Source organism: Harmonia axyridis, chromosome 5 (assembly GCF_914767665.1).
Source record: "Harmonia axyridis chromosome 5, icHarAxyr1.1, whole genome shotgun sequence".
Taxonomy (NCBI): Eukaryota; Metazoa; Arthropoda; class Insecta; order Coleoptera; family Coccinellidae; genus Harmonia; species Harmonia axyridis.
The window spans coordinates 27,806,895-27,824,409 of NC_059505.1; the positions used below are offsets into that span (position 1 = coordinate 27,806,895).

The 17,515-nt window shown below is 36.3% G+C and overlaps 1 protein-coding gene across 3 annotated transcripts in view; it reads left to right on the forward strand.

Moving 5' to 3' along the window:
- The first annotated feature begins 71 nt into the window (after positions 1-71).
- The window catches only part of LOC123681177, a 61,414-nt gene continuing 43,970 nt past the window's right edge, over positions 72-17,515 (forward strand). For all 3 annotated transcript variants that reach the window (XM_045619415.1, XM_045619416.1, XM_045619418.1), the window contains exon 1: positions 72-219. The gene's annotated coding sequence lies outside the window, so the exon portion shown is untranslated. The remainder of the gene's footprint in view (positions 220-17,515) is intronic.

Genomic DNA, 17,515 nt, shown 5'->3' on the forward strand with positions numbered 1-17,515 from the left:
TTCCGTACTTATATATCATTATCAATCTGTCATGAAGGATTTGTGGAACTCCAATTTAATATCGTTTTTCGAAATTGACAACTATTATTTTCGACCGTCAAACTAAATTATTCATGTCAGTTTTTTGAACAAACAGCAAATACCAATTATTTTTATGTAAAAGTGATTTTAAGTGGATTCAACAACAAAACTAATTAGTTTGATAAAAGGAGTTTTGAGGTGAGTAATTTTTGACAATTTTTAATTATTTATTGATAAACATTGATTAGAGCTTCGACTCAGGTGTTTAACATCCATCAGATAGATAATACAGTAATTATCCTGCAAGTTGATATTTTTGCTGAACAGTGAAATATATCTATCTATATTCCAACTCAGCTCTTTCCACAATTCAAGATAATTTCAGCCAAGAGCGTTCTTTGTAATTAGTTTCAGGAAATTATTTCCAATTATTATTTTCCATATGCCTTGAAGAAATGTTGGCTTGAGTTGCTTTTATAGATACCAAAAGATGATTCCAATACCATTAACCATGGGCCTGGCGGTCTAAAATGAGCAGTGTGTTTACTGTCTTTCATTCAAGCATGTCAATGGATTTTGTGACAAAATTCAATAGTGAACCATCGATATAATCGTATTTTTCAAATGGAAATTTATTATGGAAAAATCGTTTTTTCAAAAGAAAAAAAATCGACAAATTCGACTAGTTTTCAAAATTATATGTTAAAAACTAATTTTTTTCTTTATTTGAACTTCCTAGCACAATATACTTCATAAAATTTTTCTATAATATCTGAATGATCAATCGATTATCCATTAACATACCATAGAGTAATAAACATAGATAGAGGAGGTATCGTTATTTTTACATGTCCTCAACATGGATAGATAACGTTATCGAATTGTGATATATTTTCAATATATATATTTATTTGTGTAATTCCCGACGAAATATGTAAATTTGAATATTTGGAATCCGATATTTTTCCTAATTGTCGAATTTATAATAAGCAGAATATTTATTATTTTTGTGTCTACCTGCTGAAATCCAAGGTTTGACAACTTTTGCTCTCCTAGTGTCATCAGTTTCACGTCGGTGTTGAATTTTCTCATCCCTTAATTTGAATGGAATAAATACCATAATTTTCATATTTGAATTAAGGATTAACTGAACATTAAGAAAATATGGGAAAATTTTATGGAGTACTTTGAACAAGATTTTCATTTTCATGAAAAAAAGACCATTTAATTTGGACAACTAGTCGAATTTTGAGATTTTTTTTGGGGTGGACGGTAGTTCTTTGCCTATATTTTCCGATGAAAAATTTGAATGGCAGTGAAAAATATCATCATATTCAATATTTCGAACATATTTTAGGAATCCTACAAAAAGTTCTGTCAATTTTTGCTGACGAAAATGAAATAAATAAAAACTTTAAAACAAAGCAATATAATTCATATCCAATGTTTTCATTAAAGAAGGAGATTCCGACTGAAAACATAGCAAAAAGTCATTAACTGGTTTACTAGCTGACTGGATTCGAATCACCTAGACTTTTCTACAAGGTTATATTAAGAGTAAAATAGATATTAGCACATTAGAATCTATTGAAGAACAAAAAACACATGCAGTGGAATGCCAACCATTTGTGATTCAAATATACTGCTCCACAAGAGTTGGGAATATCGTATTCAATCGTTTTGAAAAGTATATAATCTCCGAGAAAATCATTAAAAACTCAATAACAACTTGAATCGATCCAATAAAAATCAGTATGAGACATTTCGTCAATCTGGTCGCATTTTTTCTGAAGTTTGGTTCTTTGCATTATGCTTCATAAATGTTCTTATTTTATCAATGGCTTCGATTTGAAAAAAGTTTTCTGAAAATGCTAGACGTAAATTAACAAACGTGAGGCTAATAGGGCTATCGGAATGCTACAGGGTGGCCTAACTCAGGTTGTTGTAGCGGAAAGGCTCCAAGTCAGCCAAAGTGTGATATCTCGACTTTGGAATAGGTTCATGGGGACAGGTTCCGTGTTGGAAAGACCAAGACTTGGTTGGCGACGAAAAACAACAGCTTCTCAGGATCATTTCATCACCGTTTCAGCGAGAAGAAACCCTACATCTAAGTGTAGAATGCTACGGAATACTCTTCAAAATGCAGATGGGGTCCAAGTTTCCATCGAAACCATCAGACGACGTTTGAGAGAGATGAATCTAGGTTCTAGACGTCCATTGAGAGGAGTTTCATTAACACTTGACCATAAGCGTCAAAGACTGGAATGGGCAAGGCAACATATCAATTGGAACGATCATTGGCGTAATGTCCTTTTCACTGGTGAATCCAGATATGGACGATTTTCAGATTCTCGAAGAATAAGGATATGGATAATCTCACGCATACCACGTAATCGTCGCTATGTCCAAGAAGTCCATCCATTCCGAGGGGTAGTGTTATGGTATGTGCCGGGATATGTTTCAACGGGCGCACAGATCTGCACATTTGTCCTGGGAATATGACCACCTTACACTATAGGGAGCATGTCATTGACAATATTGTACCAAATTTTCACGCTGCTATTGGTGAAACTTTTCAATTTCTAGACGATAAAGCTAGACCGCACCGTGCAGCCATAGTTGAGAATGCGCGCGAGGAGCTTGGTATTCCACATTTACCAATACCTCCTCACTCACCAGATTTGAATTGCATAGATCATGCATGGGATATGCTCCAAAGAAGATTAGATAATCATCAACCTAACCCTTAATCCTCAAATGATCTGAGAGAGCTTCTGCCCCGTTTATAGAACCAAATTCCTCAAGAAATGTTAAACAACCTCGTGTGTAGTATGCAAAGAAGATGTCAAGCTGTTATTGATGCCCGTGGAGGCCATACATTGTATTGATAGTCTTAAAATGCTTGAATTCTCTGAGAATAAAATTTTGTTATTTTACTCGATTTTTCTTAACCATCCTGTATACGCTGCAGACCTACAGGCCGAAATTAATTTTATTTCCTGTAACTTGAAATCATATGAGTATGAATTTTCATCACAAAAATCTCATTTAAACTATATTTTTTTGCAATTTAAGTCAATATCCCTAACTCATGTGGAGCAGTTCATTTGAAAGAGTGTTGATCGATATTGAAAAGAGAGAAACACTCATTGGACAACATTTTGCAAATGGAATGATATCGAATTATTATTAATAAACATCAAAGAACATGAAATACAATATTAAACGATATGTAGAATGTCTAGTGAAACGAATATGTGTAGTGAAGATTTTGTCGGCTACAATATCAAATGTGAAAACGCTGATACCATCTTTTGAATAGCTCAGAGCCAAAGGACAAACGCATTTTACAAACAGACACCAAAGAGAAGTTATTTAGACTGTTATAAATGCACTTTGCGAGTTAAGATTGTTAATTCCCCAATTAATTAAATAAAATTAATTAAACCCACGCCCAACTTAAGTTTTAGTGGGATTTCAATGTTTATTTACATCTCAACTATTCTTTTGTTATCTATGTAACACATTTCTTTGGTAAATAAACTTTAATATTATTATTATTAATTCGGACACCAAACAGTTTATCATCCTGAAAACGATAACAAAGCTTTTTTGTATAACTACAGGGTGTCCCAAATTCGATGCTCACTGAAAGCATCTTAAGAACTAGAAGACATAGTAAAAAAATCTTCAAGGAACCCCGATCTCTTTTTTCGAAAGAATCAGATAACAGAAAGCACTCATAGCAATCTTAAAAGCAAGTTTTGATCCCGGTCAATGACAATATTGAGCTACTTTTCTTTTAGATATGCGTCAAATGTCATAAACATAAGAATTAAGATTATTTGGCCATTGGCCATAATTTAAAAGTTCTGTCATTTCATGGATATCTAAAACAAATGTAGCTTAATATTTCCATTATGATCAAAACACGCTTTTAATTAGGAAACCTTACAATTCAGGTATAGGAACATATTTTATATAGTCCAGTAGATATATACATTTTACCTGGAAAAAATTCCGAACTTGATGAAACTTCTGCACGTTGTCCGAGGGTGCTGTGGCATGACTCTGTCAAGTTACCCAACACGAGGGATCCTGTGCTAACTTGAGGAAGGCCGAAGAACCTCAACATTTTCGGACTTGATCCGATTTTTGTTATCTTAATATTTCGAAAAAAAAAGTTAGATTTTTCCAGATGTTTTCCGAGATGCTATCAGTGAGCATCGAATTTGAGACACGCTGTACTTTATTTAGACCGGAAAATATACAGATTAATTTGGTTATTCGGAGCGCCCATTAGACAACGCACTCGGAACGTTGCCATATCGATCTTATAATGAACCCCGAGGGACGCCGAAAAAAAATTTAAACGACCGTGTAGAATGTCCAACAAAACGAATATGTGTAGTCAGGGTTTTGTCGGACACGGTCGCAAAAGCGAAACCGTAGATGAAATCTCTTTGGATAGCCAAAAGCCATAAAGGAAAAACACAATGAAACTAACACTCATTACCGCGCTTTCGTCCTTTGGTATCGCATGCCGTAAAGTAATGCGCACGTCGTTCATTAAACGAGGTAGAACCTAATCGAAATAATGTCTCGGATGCGATAAAAACCCAACATGTTTCGGTTGAATATCCGGCCGGGGGGAGGAGGTGAACATGCCGAGGAAAACTCCGGAAAATTCGTCGTGGGCCGTTCACGCGTGCTTATTTAAAATTCGCAGAAATTTCAATTTTGTCATGGAAAGTGATTACATCTTGCTCTGTCGTGCTTTTACAACGTGCTCCGGCGTCTTCCAAAACCTAGTCTCTATTCGGTACGGTCAATCCATTGATTCTCTTCTAGTCCTCTTTCCTGCATTTCTTTATTGATGCCTTCCCTTAAACTTTTCCTTGGTTTTCCTCTCCTCCTTCTTTCCGCGGGTACCCAATCCAATATCTGCTTTGGAAGTGTTTTTTGTGCCATTCTTTCGACTTGCCCATACCATTTCAGCTGCTTCACTCTCACTTCTTTGACCATAGTTTGTTTTACACCCATAATTTCTCGGATTCTCTCGTTTTTGACTCTTTCCAGCCTAGATCTTCCCGCCGCTCGTCTCCAGTAGGTAGTCCATTTCTGTTACTTCTAGAGATTTTATTGATTTCTTTTTCAATGGCCATACTTCACTGCCATACGTTACGATGCTCTTAACTATTGAGTTGCATATGCGGTGTTTATTTTCTCTGCTGATTTTTTGATCCCATAGTTTGTTATTGAGGGATTTGATAGATTTTCTGCCCTGGATATTCCTTTCTTTTATATCGCTATCGAGAGTTCCGTTTTGGAAATTGATTAATCAAAAATGGTATCAAAAAGTTGGAAGATCGCTATAATCGCTGTATCGCCCTGGAAGGCAACTATATTGAATAATGAAATCGAATTTTGACAAAAAATGTGTTTACCTATGGTAGACCAGGGACTTTTCAATTGGCCTGTTAGTTGTTGTTAAAATGCCTAGAGCACGTGTACGCGGAATTTATCGCCAGCTAAGTGAATTTGAAAGAGGCCGAATTATTGGTTTACAGGAGGTGGGGTTGTCATTTCGAGAAATCGCTAACTGTACAGACAGAGATCCAACTACTGTTATGAGATGTTGTCAAGCATGATTTGATAATGCCCAAAATCGAAGAATAGTAGGCACCGGAAGTGTAGGGGTACAAATGAAGTTCTAGATATACATCTAAGACTTATGGCCATTAGAGACCGATTTTTGACAACTCGATCTTTGGCTGATGAGTGGTTAGGGGAACAAGGCCATCCTGTAACTCAGCTCATCAGTACAAAAAGTAGTTCATGAGCAGTGCTCGTCACTACGCTAAGGCACATTCACATCATTGCTGCCCGGGGAAGAGTCTCAGATTAGGCCGAATGCCAGGAGTTGAGGCGAGATATAGCGTCAGCCGCGAATGCAGATAAAGGGCAAAAATGATTGCCTGATGAACCAAAATCGGCTCTTCTGATACCCGGAGACTCAAGAATAGATAGACCGTAAATGATCCTAAGGTCACTAAACATGGGACAGTTTCTATAGAACTGTGGACAATGTTCCTCCTCGACCAGACCCAGCCTGAACAGATTACCTTTGAAAGGACCATGGCCTGAAATAAAACAGGCAAGAGGGAAACTAGGGTGAAACCAAGGGTTGTCGGAAATAAAAAGAACAGAGGGGATTCAGTCAACGGTACAACGACCTGCGTCAGAGGTCTCCGAGTCCGACTGCCAAAGAAAAGAAATGGCGCAGTGAAATATCCATGAATCGACAGATCGCAGACGCCCACCAGGGTCGTCAAGGACACGGATGGAATATAGAGCTCTCCGAAACGAAATTCAAATCCTCTCCTCAGAAAATAAGCTGCAGCCCGATGAACGACGTAATAGTGTGCGGGTAAACTACCCGTCACAACTTGAAGGAAAGATGTGACTGCAGTTCGATACGAAGGAAAAATAAGGAGAAGGAATTGCCGCTGAGCAGACAGAATGACCCGTCGAACATGAGAATGACCCAGGCGGTGAAACCATGCGGAGGCCCAATCAGAAATTATCGGCAGAAAAATACCTTTATAGAAGATGATCAAAGAGCGAATCTGATCACCTCCTAATGTTCCTAATACATCCTGTAACTGTCCGAACGGTTTACCGCCGGATAAGATCCTTTGGACTGCAGCATTATCGACCCCATCTTGTGTTACCTCTGACGGTTGAGCATCGTCGGCAACGATTACAGTGGTGCAGAGGACGTCAACATTTGAATGTGGAACGCAATCAGGTCATCTTGGGTACACATGATGGCCGAAGAAGGGTTAGACGATGTCGAGGAGAAAGACGCCATGTATCGTGAGATCGAATCAAGATATAATAATAATAATATCTATGATCTGCTTTCTCCTATACTATTAGTCTTATAGTTCTCGAGATGCTTTCAATGAGTATCGAATTTGGTACACCAGACACCCTGTACTTACTTAGACCGGAAAATATACACTTCAATTTGTTTATTTGAAAAGGCCATTAGACAACGTACTTGGAACGTTGACTTATCGATCTTATAATGAACCTCGAGGACGCCGAAAAAAAATTAAATGACCGTGTAGAATGTCCAACAAAACGAATATGTATAGTCAGGGTTTTGTTGGTTACGGTCGCAAAAGCGAAAAAAATACAATGAAATCTAACAATCATTACTGCGCTTTCGTCCTTTGGTATCGCATGCCGTAAAGTAATGCGCACGTCGTTCATTAAACGAGGTAGAACCTAATCAAAATAATGTCTCGGATGCGATAAAAACCCAACATGTTTCGCTTGAATATCCGGCCGGGGGGAGGGGTGAACATGATGCCGGTGGAAGCTCCGGGAAACTCGTCGTGGGCCGTTCACGCGTGCTAATTTAAAATTCGAAGAAATTTCGATTTTGTCGTGAAAATTGATTACATCTCTTGCACTGTCGTCGGATGGAAAGTCAACCTATCCAACCTTGGGTTATTTCCTTTCGATCAGAAATTGAAATCAGCCGGGAAGGTCTAGGGGTTTTTCACCTCCTCCACCGAGCTCGCCGAAAGGACCTGATTCATATCTAACCTCGCCGAGAAAAAGAGGATGGTGAAAGTTTGATGAAGTTTTTTACCCGGCCACTGCTCCCAAAGATACTGAGTTTTTTCCGTGAATGAATTTATCTGGTGTATCGTGAACTTCAGGATCCTGTTCGATTATATCTTAACACTACACTATGCATATAGGGTGGTTTCAATTTCGAACAAATATAGCCCTGTTGCTAGGATTAGGATAGGAATAATACTGAATATTTCCCTCCTGTCAAAAATTCTATGTATATGGAGAACAATTAACGAAATTTCAGCGATAATTGCATTGTAGGAAGCGAAACAGCACTGCGATAATTGTCCTTTTCATAGATGTATAGTTTCTATGCATCTTACACAGTTCGAATCTATGGCAATTCCATTCTACATCAGTTTGACAAGTGACGTAACAGTTTATTCGGGAAATATTTCGCCGAATTACACTCGTGCATCAAAATGACCGAATAATTTCGCATTCCAGCGTGTTTCCTTTGAAAAACTACATTCGGTCATTTTCATTTTTGCAGAAAGAGTTAACGGATATTTTATGTGATTCGATATGAAATTTAATTTTTCAAATGGGATACCCCACATATTTCTACATATTTTTATAGAGTTTGAAATTATTACAAAAATATAGCATACTTAATATTTATATTATTTATAAATCATGTTCGAAGTCCCAACAGGTGGCCGCCTGGGTCGCCTGACCTAACGTCTATGAAGAAAATTAAAAGATATTATTTAGAACAAGCCGATGAACTCGATAGAACAGTAGTTTATGTTTTAGCTTAACTTACTTCCGTTGAGTTCAGGAAAGAATATTCAGAAAGGGTACCGCATATGCTTGAACGAAATTGGTCGACACTCTGAACACCTCATTCGAATAAATTCTTCGGTCTATCCGGTATTTTATGGTTTTTAAGAATTTGGCATCATTTTATTTTCATTTATTTATTTTCACTTATCCAAAAGATAACATTTGAAAATTCAATATCTCGAACATGACTGCAGAAAAATATAAAGTATGCTATATTTTCGGAATGGTAATATCAAGCTGTATCGAAATGTGTAGAAATATATCGGGTTTCCCATTTGAAAAAAAAAATTATTCCGATATCTCATAAAATCCCAGTTCGTTGGTAATCGAATTAATGTCATTGAATTATTATATACGCAAAATTGCTAGGAGAATATTTGTACAGTAATACAAATTTTCAACAGGAGAATACTTACAGCAATATTTCAAAAATGGACATTTTCAAAAAAGACCCGAGTACTATGTAACGGTGATAGCTATACAGTTGCGGTTTTCGGCAATGGGTTTCTCATAAGACTTCCCCTTCAAAAGTGTCCAATTTGTTTGGTTATTCATGTAATGTAACGGAATTTCAATAGGTCTAATAATTTTGGATAGTTACGGCAAAGAATGCACGCTGAAGGTCTTGAGCGAAGTGTACAAAGTACTGCCACTCGTATCAATCATTGGCAAACGGTTAACGGAGCAAAATATGAATTTGCGCTAAATTTTAATTTTTGGGTTGAATAAATATTTTCTTCCTTGACTTTCCATTTTTAATCTCACAGTAAATGTGTTTAAAAAAAATGTTATCTTCGGTTCCAATTTTTCACACCATCAATTAGGTAAGTAGCATCGTGATGATGAATCAACAAAAAAATGCAGTCATTTGATAAAGAACAACATCATAAGTAAAATTTTCATACTATAAAGTTGGAGTGGTTAGTTGAAAATTAATAGCGTATTCGACTGGCTACACCAATTCAAATTAATTCGAGATGATTATGTCAATTAGCTCTACAAAAATTCGAATTAATTCGCACTGGTGCAGCCAGTCGAATACGCTATAAAATTAACCTGTCCGAGCTTTTTGTTTGAAAACATTCATAAGACCATTCACTCCAGATGAGATAGCAAATATTTCTAAAAAGTTAGAAAATAAATTGAGTAGTGGCGTTGATGAGATTCCTGTAATGATTGTTACGTTGAGTGTACCTAGTATAATACCCATGCTCTGTTATATTATCAACAACTCTTTGAAATTTGGCATTTTTCCCGAACAACTAAAACTACCTGTTATAAAACCACTTTACAAATCCGGTGATCCAGAAAAACGAGAAAATTATCGTCCAATAAGCTTACTGAATAGTTTCTCGAAAATTTTCGAATTAGCTATGTCATCGCGGATCACTTATTAATATTTATTAAATTGTAATCTTATGAGTCCGTCGCAACATGGATATTTGAGATCCGTTCAGACTGCGGTCGCACAGTTCATAAACAATATTCTGAAGTACCTAGAACAATACAAAATAGCTGCTGGAATTTTTATAGATCTCTCTGAAGCTTTCGACTGCGTTAATAGAGAACTCTTAATACATAAGTTAGAGTAATATGGAATTGTGAGAAATGCTCTGAACAGGTTTGTCTCTTTTCTATCAGATAGATGGAAATGCGTAAAAATTACTAAAAACAACTCTGCTGTGTCTTCAGATTGGTTGAAAAATGAGGTTGGAGTTCCACAAGGAGGTGTTTTAGCATCACCCCTATTTTGATAATGATCAATGACTCGTTTTTTTCGGCAGATGAGATTGAAGATTCTGACATAACCAACTATGCAGATGATACCAATCTACTAGTAGCAGGTATGAACTCCGATAAGTTAGAGCAGAAATGTTCCATAATTTACGACTGGGCAGAACAGTGGTTTTTGAAAAATAATTTTGTAATGAATACCACTAAGACCAATATTGTAATATTTCGTGCAAGTAATATAAAACCTAAACCGTACACAATAAATTTCAACAACTTCACCGTAAACACAGCAGAAAGCACCAAATTCCTCGGACTTGTCATAGATGAGTTTTTAAAATGGACCCCACATATAAACAACATGGTGAAAAAACTTAATATATTCTGTTATGCACAAAGAAAATTAAACAAATTTGTGGATGAAAAAATTAAAAAAATTCTATATTTTGCCAACTTTGAATCCTTGATTAGATACGGAATAATTTTTTGGGGAACTACTGCCTAGTCGGTATTTAATATTCAAAAGAGAGTTGTAAGAATACTTTTGAACTTGAGATATAGGAAATCGTGTAGGGGAAAATTTAGGTCCTTGGGAATATTAACGGTATATGGTCTTTACTTGCATGAATGTTTGTTGTATCTTCACAAAAATAAAGGTGAATTCCAATACAAGAACGGCCAATATCAATGTTCCCATGCACAGGTTGACTATCTCCGAAAAGTGCCCTTCTTATATGTGCATACGGATTTTCAATAATTTGCCCCAAAATATTAAATCTATACAGAATTATAGACAATTCAAATCAAAAAGTAAAAGGTTCTTGATAGATCTTGAGGTGTATGGTTTAAATGATTATTTTGAAAGGCGATTGTAAAATATTTAGTTACAGGTTGAGTTTAGTTGAGTGTATTTAAGTTATGTATTATTGACACTATTTCATTTCTTCTGTATTCTCAGGGAATATTTGAAATAAATCTATCTATCATTCAATAACGGAGGTATAAATTTTGTTCCTTCCGTTATCCTCACACTGTATACAGAAAACCTTCTGAATCTTGTTTTTTCGCTACAGAAAATTGATAAACACACAATGAATCAATGTTTAATGCTGGTAATCCCACATTGACGGAACCCAGAAAAATGTTATTGGGGATAAAACTTATTAAGTAGTTAAAAAAATTATTTAACCCACGTAACGGCCTCCGCATTCAAGATACAGGGCTTTTTTGCCTTCAAATTTAATGGATTATGATCTCGGAGGGATGAATAGGGTGGGGGAACCAATTTCGTATCAAATTTCATGTCCTTGTAATTTTTCTTCAAATATTAGTATTTACATACCTAATACATACTACCAATAGAGAAGTGCTGAGTTTAAGCTTATTCCTCATTAAATACTCTGATTGTGACATGATTGCTGACTCTGAGCTTCTCCCCTGCAACAAAGCTTTTGGCAACAGGGAATATTAATATCTGGGACTGATGACATATTATAAGGTGTATAATGCGTGGCTTTCTGTTACTCTAAATGAGCTCAATCTTGCTGCTGTTCATTACCATAATTCATCCTACATTCAAAACTTCACTTGATATGCCTATTTCGCAACTAAACGTTTTTGTCGTAATGGGAGCGAAGCGAAGCGAATTTATGCTTGCATATCTCTGTGGAACAATTCAGCTATGGATCAATATTGTAGTGGATTTGTGGAAAACATTTTCGGGAGTTGTTATTAGTTATAGGGGAATATTGAGTTTCGGTACATTTAGAGAATAGCTTGGTTCATTATTTTCAATAAACTCTGGAATCGTTCGATTGAAAAAGGTTAGTTTATGATTTGGATAGTGTAGTGTAGTTTGAAATGGATTATATTCTTTTTATACTTTACTTTTTAACTTCAGTTCAGTTTCATATTTAAAAATATGTAGTTATGTACTTCTTGGTGTAATAACTCTCAATATAACTATGGGTTTATCTTCAATACATACGCTCGTGCAGACCTCTGAACTATATATAAATAGGCGTAAAACTTTGCTTCCGCCGTTTTTTTCCAAACTTCGAGGCTTTATTGTGAAAAACTTCTATACATTTATGATTCAAAGTATTGTCCATCGCTGGCAACTACTTTCTCCTATCTGTCGGGTAGCGTACGAATCTCTCATTGAAAAAACTGGTCATCTTTTGAAGAGATCCACGCATCGATCCAATTTTTTACTACTTCATAAGACTGAAAAAGCTGGCCAGCCAGACCTTGTGCCATTGATCGAAACAAGTTATAGTCTGAGGGATCAACGACTAGGGAATACGGTCAACATGGGGTCGAGCATTGTTATGCTGTAAAATCACTTCATTATGTCTATCGTTGTATTGCGGCCGTTTGCCTTTCAATGCTCGACTCGAACGCATTAATTGCGTTCGATAACGATCGCCAGTAATTGTTTCAGATGGTTTTAACAACTCATAAAACATTTCGCCGAGCTGATCCCACCAAATATTGAGCAAGACTTTGGAGCCATGAATATTTGGTTTTTCCGTCAATGTGCAAGCATGGCCGGGATATTTCCATGATTTTCTGCGCTTGGGATTATCGTAATGAATCCAATTTTCGTATCCAGTCACAATGCGATACAAAAATCCCGTATTCGTCATGAAAGTAGTTATTCACAAGCAAACAAACGCCGTTCAACATCTCCCGACTTCAACTCGTACGGCACCCAATTTTCTTGTTTCTAAATCATTCCCATGACTTTCAGGCGTTTTGAAATGGCACATTGCGTTACTCCCAATGATCCTGCCAATTCTTGTTGCGTTTGACATGACTTGATCAAGGAATGACTCCAATTCTGCATCATCGAAAACCTTTTCTCTTCCACCGCCATTAACTCATGAACTCAAGATATAGTATATTGATGAAATTGTCATCAGAAAAGCTATCTATTGATGCAATCATATACCTACTGAGTGTGCCCTTTGAAATGAGGAACTAGTGGTCTGTTTTCGGTGTAACCGGAAGTAAGTAGTGATCTGAAAATATTCCAAGAAGAAAGATCGTTGGCCCAAACCCCAACATGCAAATTTTCAGCACAAAATTATGTTTAGATTTCCATGAACGACTAATAGGCCATCGCGGTGAATCACCTGTATATATAAATTTCTTATCAAAACTAAAAATCATCAAAAGCATCAGTTTCACATGGCAAATCAACTGTGAACTTCAGATAATTTAATTATTCGGAGACCACCAAGGTCTCCGGATTACACATGAAAATGGTTAATGGTGTTCTTCGAATGCGGCCGAAGGAAAAACTCTAACGGTGTTAAATGCGGAAACCTTGGTAGCCGACGGATATTTCAATTATCTGAAGTTCATCATAGATAAGCACTCGAACGATATTCCGTGTGAAACTGAAACTTTTGATAATTTTTTTAGTTTGAAGAAAAATTTATATATCAGGTTATATATTTTCGAAAAGGAAAAAAAATAGATTTTATTTGTTATAGAGATTTTTATGGTTCACATAGAAAATACAAGTTTGTATTATAACTTCAAAATCAATTGCAATTAAAACAAAATGATTACACCAATGGATTCTACTGAAGAAGGTGTTTATTTTTATGTTAATAGCACCAGTAATGAGGTAGTTATGAGAACATTTTATTTAACGCCATTTTCCAATTTTCTCTTATAGCTGGAAAATAGTTGAACTCATAAGATTGCTGTTTTCACCAAATTAATTCTCTCGGCCTGAAAATGTGCCATTCATTTTTTTCTAGCTCAAAGTGGATCTGACACAATGGAATTGGGAGACCCGATACATTTTGATTATTGTGTTCTAATTGTGTAACAATTCTAATAATATCTACAAGGATTATTGCCGTAAATTCAAAACTAATGAGTTATTTAATTGGGTACTAGGCAAAGAAAGGCCATTCAATTAAAAACAACCATTAGTCATGTACATATTTCGAAAATATATAGATTTACATGACCAATGGTTGTTTTTAGTTGTTTTATTTTTATTCTTTGTTTTAGTTTATTCTTTGGCAAGTACCCAATTAAATAATTTATAAATTCCAATAATCTATAAAATTATTATTTTCATAATGTGCCGCAAAACAAACTGGTGTGCTCATAAAAGAGAATTGACGCGTCGAATAGGGCTCCTTACATGTGTATGTTCACAAGGTCAATCGACGCGTCGATCGGGCCTACCTACAGTTATCGTTGCGTCGCGTCGGCTGTATGTATGTTTCTGCTTGTATTGTTATGTTATTGTTGTCTATTAATTTATTCAGAGGAAGGATTCTCTTAAAATTCGAGTGGTTATTTTACATATGGTTATGATCATGTTTTTCTATTCCGTCTTCCCTAGGGCTCTGTGATACCTGGTCGGTTTGCTTGGGTTTTTCCTAGTTTTGGTAAGGCGAACAACATGGAAGTTTCCATTGAAATTCTATTTAATATTTACACATTAAATCTCAACACGATAGTACTTGTTGTTACGGAGATATTGGGTAAGGCATATCCGAACAAGTCAGTGCTCATTGTCAATTTTTTCCTCACCAATTATTCATCAGAACAATACTTTCACTTCAGAAAATTTTAAAATTTCGATAGAAGTAATTCTTGGAGAATGTTCTCCGACTATATTTTCATCTGTAGAGAACCATATTCGAACAAACTATTGTGTCTGCTGCTTTCCCGAAGGAACGGAATTATGTAAGCTTCGCGAACATCGTTCTGGTTTTTTCTATTCCGTCTCCGATGAAGCTGAACGCTAATGGAAGATAGTGATTCGAATGAGTTCGTTGCCTTACACCTCGATGGCAATAATGAAAATAAACCCTTCGATTTCAATTCACCACAATAACTCTGTTCAATTCACTTCTGGAGAAGTAGTATTTCTTATTGCTATACGAAATACATGGAAGATGCATCAGTGTTTATTGAATCTGAATGCGAAAAGAAGGAATATATTTGCACAAAGGATTTTTTCTTCCAATTCGTTTCATTCTCTCTACAGGCTGTTCCTACGGACAAAAAGGACAGATTCCTCAAACCATTTTGAGAAAAAAAATGTCTTATAAACATGGTCCCGCGAGCGCTTTATTATCGAGGTACAGGGTGTTAGTGTTTGATTTTTCTGAAGTTTTTTCTCTTATTACCTTTTATTCACAATATGTTTAACTTAAATTTGGCAAAGCTATATTCCAATGAAAAGTGTTCATCATGTGATAAGTTGATTTTGGATGCAAATCTAGAGGTTGACAATTTTTTTCCTCCAGAACTTTTTTGGGTTAACCACTGCTGGTTTAGATAAATGCCTTACGAAACTTTGCTCCACTACTAAACTTTTTGGTATCTTGTAGTTTTGTCGTATCTGGTTCTAATTTCGAAAAGACTTCAGGAAAATCCAAATTATACTAATTGACAAAAAAACTGCAACACCCAAAAGAAGTTGTTTAAATTTAATTTTTTTTTATGAACATGGGTAGTATGCAAGGAGTAAAAGATTGAAATTTGGAGAAAAAACGAAGGTTTAAAATTGTTTTCAATAAATTTGTTAATAATCTGTTTGTCCACCGCGATTATCTATACACTCCCCAACTCGTCCCGGCATTGATAGAATGAGATGGTCTATCTCTTCTTGAGGGATAGTATCCCAAGCTACCTGTACTACATCCTGTACTTAGTCCGTGGGGGCTGGGGTAAATTTCCAAGCCTCCTACCCATCATGTCCCAAACATGCTCTATAGGTGAAAGATCGGCGGATCTGGGCGTCCATGGCGAAGGATGCTTCGAAAAAGTTTAAACTAACCCTGGCAACATGAGGTCGAGCATTATCTTGCTGAAATATTGGATTCTCGAGCCGGTTAAGGTAAGGGAGAACATATGGCTCCACTATTTCTTGAAGGTAACGCAGCGCTGTTATGTTATTTTGAATAAAGACTAAAGGTGATCTACTAGCACGTGCAATAGCACTCCATACCATAACGCTTACTGTCCGGTGTACATGACGCTCAACATCAAACTGAGATTCACGTCTTTCTCCCCGACGTCATCTAACACTTTCTCAGTCCATCATGTGCACCCAAAGAGAATCGATATTCATCAGAAAAGACGACTTGATGCCATTCCACATTCCAATGTTGACGTTGTCTGCACCACTGTAATCGTTGCCGGCGATGCTCAACCTTCAGAGGTAACACAAGATGGGTTCGATAATGCTGCAGTCCAAAAAACCTTATCCACTCATCAGACGTCGATCTTGAACTTCATTTCTGCCCCGTCGACGTCTGGTACCTACTCTTTTTCTATTTTGGGCATTATCAAACCATGCTTGACAACATCTCATAACACTAGTTGGAGTTATGTTCGTACGGTTAGCGATTTCTCGAAATGACAACCACGCCTCCCGTAGACCACTAATTCGACCTCTTTCAAATTGACTTAGCTGGCCATAAGTTTCACGTACACGTGCTCTAGGCAATTTAACAACAACTAAACATCGACCTTGGATCTCCTCGAACAGCTGGTTTGTTGCGAAATTTAAAAAACTTGCAAAAAACGATTTAAGTAACATTGTTCACACGAAAAAACCTTAAAATTTAAACAGCTCCTTTTATGTGTAGCAGTTTCTTTGTCAGTTTGTAAGTTATATTGATCCAGTAAGTAAGCTGTGATGAATAAATTAATGATAAGTTTCGGTATTTATTTATTCAATATGTACCTAAGATAAATAAAGATCCGATAAACTGGTGTAATCATAAAAAAAAGTAGGACTAGAAGAAACACCCTGTATCTCGATAACAAAGTGTTTGTGGGTCCATGTTCATAGGCCTTTTCTTTTTAAAATAATCAAAGGAATCTCTCATTTTCCTCTGTTCTTCTAATTCAGGCACACCCTGTATATCTCACAACAAACGTTTCTGTCATCTAGTCAGTTAATGACCTTAGCTTAGACAGTTTCCTAAGCTAATTGTTTTTTTCTTCAGCCGTTTTTATTTCAAATCTCAGGGCCATATTTTTATAGTGATTAGAGAGTTGTCATATTTACAACGCGATTGAAGATTATCAGTGAAAAAGTCGCTAATATCTCCGATTATAAAATAGTAATTTTTCGGCAACCGTCCGGGAAGTGCTCACTTCCCGGACGCTTTTTCTCTGAGAAAGTAGCATTTCCCGGCCTAGTCCGGAAAGTACGTACTTCCCGGACTAGGCCGGAAAAGAATCATAGAATTCATAGCAACCGAGATAACGGCTGACAGTTCATATGAAATTAGTTGTCAAAAATTTGCATGTTTTTTGATCGCAATCACAATAA